A 6,719-nucleotide genomic window follows, 5' to 3' on the forward strand; every position below is an offset into this window, starting at 1 on the left:
TCAACAAAATCGCACTCATATTCCCATGGACAGGAAATATAATAATTCTCTCCATTATTGCCAAGATCATTTATGTCAAATGTCACTCGGCTGTTGGGTTGTGAGCTTAGCCTTCCTTTTCTTAACTCCTGCATTGAAGATCTAGTCCTTCGTTGCTTAGCAGCTAATCCTTGTGATCTGGCTTAAGTCAACCTTTTCCTATGACTTACCCCAACTCAAGTATGGCATATATATAACACCAAGTTTATTTTAAGAGAGCTGCTATTGGCACCCCTACTATTACTTATTAATTACATTCCAATTAAAAATAAAGAAAATAAGGGAATGATTGAAAATAAGTAAAAGTTGAGGTGCCAATAGAATTTCTCTTTTTTTTTTTTCTTTTTCTGCTAGATTCTTTTTTTTTTTTTTTTTTTGGATTTAGGATTTTATATAAGCCTAATCATATTTGTAAACAACTACTCAAATTGTTTGAACGGATGCCATAATGTTAAGATTATAATATGAACCGAATCTTGATAATGTTTGAAAAGTTTGTTTTAATCTTTAATTGGGGTGTGATAAATAATTTATGAAATTGGGGTGTAATAAGTAAAAGTTGGGATGCTAACAGTAATTTTCTATTTTAAAGCTTTGTTGCTACTGTTGATTTTTTTAATAAAATTTTCAATTGCACATTAGCATAGAAGAGCAAAGCATGTCCGATTACATCACAATAGTCCATCCATTACGGTCAAATAGCTTATTTAATTCTACCATATGATTTTATTTGCAAAAAATTTGACAATGGGGCAGAGTCAACTGAAGTCTACGGCAAAACACTAAATCTATTTTATTCCTCCTCTGTCTCAAATAGTCTACCAAAACTCAAGATAGATCAATATAACTAAAAAAAATCAAAAAACAGAGAAGGAGAAATAAAGAAAATCACCTTTATGGATGGTTTTGACTTTTCTCTTTGATCCTCTTCTATGGATGGTTTCTTCTTTGAGAAAAGAATTGTAAAATGTTTTTTAGATAGATTTTAGGATTTTTTTTTATTCTTCGATTTTAATCTTTCTTCATCTTCAATTTTCAAGATTATTCTAAACAAAAATCGGTGCCCTCCATTGTTTTGTTTGATCGAGCGAGTGAGAATCGCAAATTCTAGCAAGCGAAATAGATGAGAATTAAAGAGAAATCAAGTTAGGGTTTTGCAAGATTTCAAGGGTTTATCTGTTGTAGTTTGTAGAGAGCAAGAGAAAAGAATCATATGGAAAGAATACCTAGTCCGTCGTTACTTAGCAGCTAATCCTCACGATCCGGCTTAAGTCAACCTTTTTCCTATGTGTCCTACGACTTACCCCAACTCAAGTAAGATACATACACATTCAAGAGAACACACAAGCTTATGTTAACTCTTGGAATCCTTACTCGCACTCTTAAAGTTTATGTACAAACATTATTTTCAAAAAATTTATTCAACAATTATTTGATGGGATCAATTCGATTTAATTTGAGAAAGACCGGTGTATTATCTTTAGACTATTGTTCGCCGACAATGATAATGATTCAAGAGATTGGAGTTGTCTAGTTTGGGAAATAAAAATTAAGTGTTTGTAGGTTATTATGTCATTTTCCATTAGTATTAAAGAAGAACAAGGTCAAGGAGCAAGGCATGAGTTTTTGAAACATAGGGTATCTCAAATTTTCATCAAAACAGATTGAAGATGACTAATTTTGAAAATAAAAATAAAGGGATTTTAGGTCAATTTTCATTAATATATAAGAGGAGACCGTGATCAGACATGGCATCGACTTTGAAACATAGGGGTATCTCAAATTTTCATTGAAAGGTGGAGGGGCCATATGTCAAGTAAATATAAAGAACACGATTTATTGGAAGGACATTTTAAATATTTCACTGAATAATGTTTCAAAAGACTCTTGTAAGGAAAATATTATAAAAGCAAGCCTTGGACAAAATATTCTAGTAATTTTTGTTTTTTTTTTGACATTTTTTCAAAAATAAATAGAGGATTTGAGTTAAACTTAATCTAACTAATAATCCCACTTAATGAGTGAGCCACCCTTTCTCCATCTTATTCTTTTTCTCTTTCTTTCTGATTCAGAGATTCTTTAAAATATATAACTAAAAATAAATTTGTAATATTATTGTGGGTTGGTGGTGGGACCAAAAGAGCAATTCATGGCTTCTACTGTTCCAATTGACCATCTCAAGTGAGTTTTTGCTTTACAGCTTTCTCAAATGTAGTGGAAATCTTCAATTTTTGTTGGTGAAAGTGGGAATAAAGTAGATTCGGTTTACATATCCCACTCCAAAGTTGACTTTAGGTTAAAAAAATCTTAATTTTATTGGACCCGGATGAGTTAACTCGACTCAGTTAATTTTTTAGGTGACTTGGCACTAAGACTTGATGACAATCAGCCTTCCAAGTAGATTGGCAAATCATAGAATCACTCATCAACTCGGCCATCTCAACTCCAAAGTATAATGATTTGAGTTAAAAAATCTCCGAGTCACCTTTGGCCACTTTGTGGCTTTGCACCTGGATGAGGTTCGAGTGGACTTCTAAAATAATGAGTAATTTGGACACATACCTTCATGTTTTGTTGAATATTTTAGGTACTCTTGTGTTTTTAATCTAATACCATACAACTCTTATGAAAATTAGAACCATAACCATTATGTTTTTTCGGTTTCGATTCTTGTCGATTCCGATTTAAAAATAAGTGGAATCGGAATCGAAACTGTTAAAAATCACAGTTACCCTTCGATTCCGATTCTTAAGAATTGAATGGGAATAAAATATTTCAAAATCATTATAAAAATACCTTTCCTTCTAAAATTAACAAATTATTTGCAAAGTATCAACTTAATAATAATTTGTTCCACTGAATAAATGATTTAATAACTTTATTTTCAAAAATTAAAATTAATCTCTTTAACAAGTAATAAATTTAAGAATAAATGACCTATTTTAAACTACAATATTTAGTTTATATAATATTTGGAGAACTTTATATATGATATATGTTAATTTTAAAACATAGTAAAACCTTCAATCATGTATAATATAAAAATAAATGTCAAAATAAATCGATTCTGGGTATTTGCAGGTATCCATTGGATAGAACCTAATGATTCTGGTTCTTATTAATTTCGATTTGGTTCCGGGCCATGTAGAAGTTTATGCACAAACGTACTTGGAAAATAAGTAAAAAATAATTCAAAATTTCCCAATTTGAGTTATATTTGAAATTGATGTTATATATTTCACCCAAATCCTAGCCGTTGGACATATAGGACCAAAGGGAACTTTATTCTTTCCTTTTTCAGCTTTACCTTTTCATCACGGCACGTGCGATGATCCGTTTGTATACCTGAAATGGAGAGTACCTTTTCTATCTAACATTTGCTTTTTGGATAGACTTGTGATTGCACGTGTGAAGCACTCTAAAGTGGGAAAAAACACCAAATCAATGTTCTTGAAAAATCCATGAGTCACTAATTTGATATAGCACATGAAAAGACAATTAAAAAAAATCTCAGGTAAAAGGAAATGATTTTCCTAGCTCAATTGTATTTTCTTGAAAAGCACTTTCTTGGGAAATGACGAATATGTCTCCAACCAAACCTATATTTTCAAGAAGTTAATTTTCTACAGAGTTTCCAAGCAATGAGTTGAACTCAAGACATCAAAGCTTACTCTTTTATCTCTTTTCCTTTTTAAAATAAAAAAAAACAAAAAAAACAAACCCTTTTGTGTAATTGGCCTTCAAGGACGGCATTGCATTTGGCAAGGTTTTTCGATATATTGAAATTCAAAATATCTTTTGTTGGTCCCTTAAGCTTCTTGAAAAAACTAAAATTCAAAAAATGGGCCAAAAAATCAAGTTGTACATACTCTCTCTTATAGCTTTTGACTTTTTTGAGAATCTAGACAAGACAAAAATACATGAAATTAGGATGTAGATTGCTTTTTGAAAAAGCTAAACGTAAAAAATGGGCGAAAAATTGAAGTTGTTCGTACTCACTTATGATTTTTGACCTTTTCAAGGACTTAGACATGACAAAAAAGTGTGTGAAATTAGGGTGAAGTTGTCTCCATTTATTTTATGTAACTATGAAAATACCTCAATTCATAAATACCAACTTTTATGGTACTAAGGAAATAATTATTGTCATCGCTTTCGTTCCACTCTATCAAGAACAAACTCTTTCTTTTATTGAAGGTGGGTTTATATCCGTTTCATTGTCTTCATCCACGTAAGCTCAAAAAAGAATCTTCTGTGAATTTGTTTATGACGAATCTGAGTTTTTTCCATGAAATCTAGAAGATTGTGTTGTTAGATTGCAATTTTGATGATCTATATTGCTCCAAGGACACCTAGTAAGATTTGAAATATTACCTAGTTAGTCATGGTGACTTGAGGGTATAACCTTGGAACGGATTCTAACTCGGCATCAATTTGTGGCATCCAAAAACATGATCTGGTGCTAAAAGGATATAAAGGATTTTTTTTTTTTTTTGTTGGGGGGGGGGGGGGTGAATTAGATCTTAATTTTCACCGTTGATTTAGAATTCTATAATTTGAGAGTTCAGTAGCCATCCATTTCAAGCTCTTTCGATCAAGCTTAAGAAAGTAATCTTTTATGAATTTGTTTCTAATGAATTTGATTTTTTCCATGAAATCTAGAAGACCGTGGTGTTGGATTGCCAATTTGATGATCCATGTGGCTTCAAAGACTCGGTAAGATTTGAAATCCTAATAAGTTTAGTGATGGTGGCTTGAGGGCATACCTTGGAATGGATTCTAACTCAGCATCAATTTGTAGCATCCAAAAACATGCTCTGATGCCAAATTGTTATAGAGGACAAAATTATAAGAATGAAAAAAAGAAAAAAAAAAAAGGAAATTAAATCTTAAATTTCACTATTGAATTTTAATTTTTAATTTGAGTATTCGGTAGCCATCCATTTCCAATACTTTTGATCAAGCTCAAAATTCTTTTGAAAGTGAGTTTTTCCATGAAATCTAGAACTTTGTGGCGTTGGATTGCTAATTTGATAATCCATGTGGGTCTAATGACCTTTAGTAAGATTTCAAATCATACCATGTTAGTCATGTCAACCTAAGGCTATAATGATAAAATACTTCAAGGGCATTCTTAAGATACCCTTGATTTTTTTTTTTTTATATAACAAAAACGTGATCATTCACCTTTTGGTAATTAAAATGAACAGTTTGCGGGAATCGGAAATAAGTGAAAGTTGGTCATGTGAACGTGTGTGTGTGTGTGTGTGTATATATATGGGGGCGGTTCAAGGGCCATATGTAAAAACATATGAAAAAACAAATGAAAAAACAATGATTTTTCAAAATATGGGTTAGAGATTTTGGATTGAGCTGATTTTTTGCAAGGATGGTCACTATGATGAGAAGATCATCCTCACAAAAAATCAGCTCAATCAGAAACTTCTAAATCCATCAAAAGTGATTTACAAATTATTGAAAAAAATAGGTAAAAAATCGACGGTCCACATTCTAAATCACTTTTAATGGGGTTAGAAGTTTCAGATTGGACTGATTTTTTTTTCAGATGATCTTCCCATCATAGGTATCATCCTCACACAAAATCAACTCAATCCGAAATTTCTAACCCATATTTTGAAAATTTATAAATGTTACATTGTTTTTACAAATGTTTTCTCATATGTCCCTTGAACCTGACCCTATATATATATTTGATGACTGAGTGTCTATGTAGACAATGGATTGGGCTCATATTTGGACTTTGCTCAATCCATATATCATGGTCTTGTCCAAGGATTAGTCTTAGGGCACATGCAATACCCGCACATTACACGCACCAGGCAAGTGAGGGTGCGTCCTCACGGGTGGCCCTTGAGAAATTAATGTTCTTATTGGGTATCAAACTCACAACCTACAGACGTTAACTACTTATCGATTTGAAATTTGCCATTGAGCCAATCCTTTTGAGTTTGTGTAATTCAATATTGTCAATCAAACATAAACAAATAGTTTGATTATCAAAAGGAAAAAAGATAGGTGGTACACTTGGCATTCAAAATGATAGTTACTTCCCCCCCCCCACTAATGCATAGAATTTTTTTTTTTAAAATTTTTTTTTTTTATACCTAATCATGAGTATTGTAACATTTTTAATTGTGGTTATACTAAGGGATAAAAATGTTTAGTTATTTTTAAATTTTTTTTATTTCCTTTCATTTATAATTAGAATGTGAATCCCATAAACGCCATCTTTACATTTAAGTTTAGTACTATTAGTGCCATATTTGTCAAAAATCAATAAATAAGAGTTGCACGATGCCTAAAATCACGTTAATCAATTTTCTAAAATTTCAAAAAAGAGTAATGTTAGATTGACTTCGTTGGAGATTGCACCCGACCCTTCCTTTATGGACTCTAGATCAAAATTCTAAACCTTTTTTTTACTGGTGGATTCAGAGTAGTAGGCTAACGAGTCAAATTGAGTAATTGGTTACCCTATCCAAAACCGCACATTTCATTTTGATTCAAATTTGATTGAGTTTTGAAAACATGAGTGAGAGATAACTCATGTTAACAAGTTTAGTAATCACATCCACTACTGTTTCATGTTGACCCTCATACAATTAGACCAAAATAATCCATTAATATTTTTGGTAACTTGTTTTTGTTGGTGGAACCCT

Source organism: Akebia trifoliata, chromosome 2 (genome assembly GCF_017979445.1).
Source record: "Akebia trifoliata isolate Shusen 1 chromosome 2, ASM1797944v1, whole genome shotgun sequence".
NCBI lineage: Eukaryota > Viridiplantae > Streptophyta > Magnoliopsida > Ranunculales > Lardizabalaceae > Akebia > Akebia trifoliata.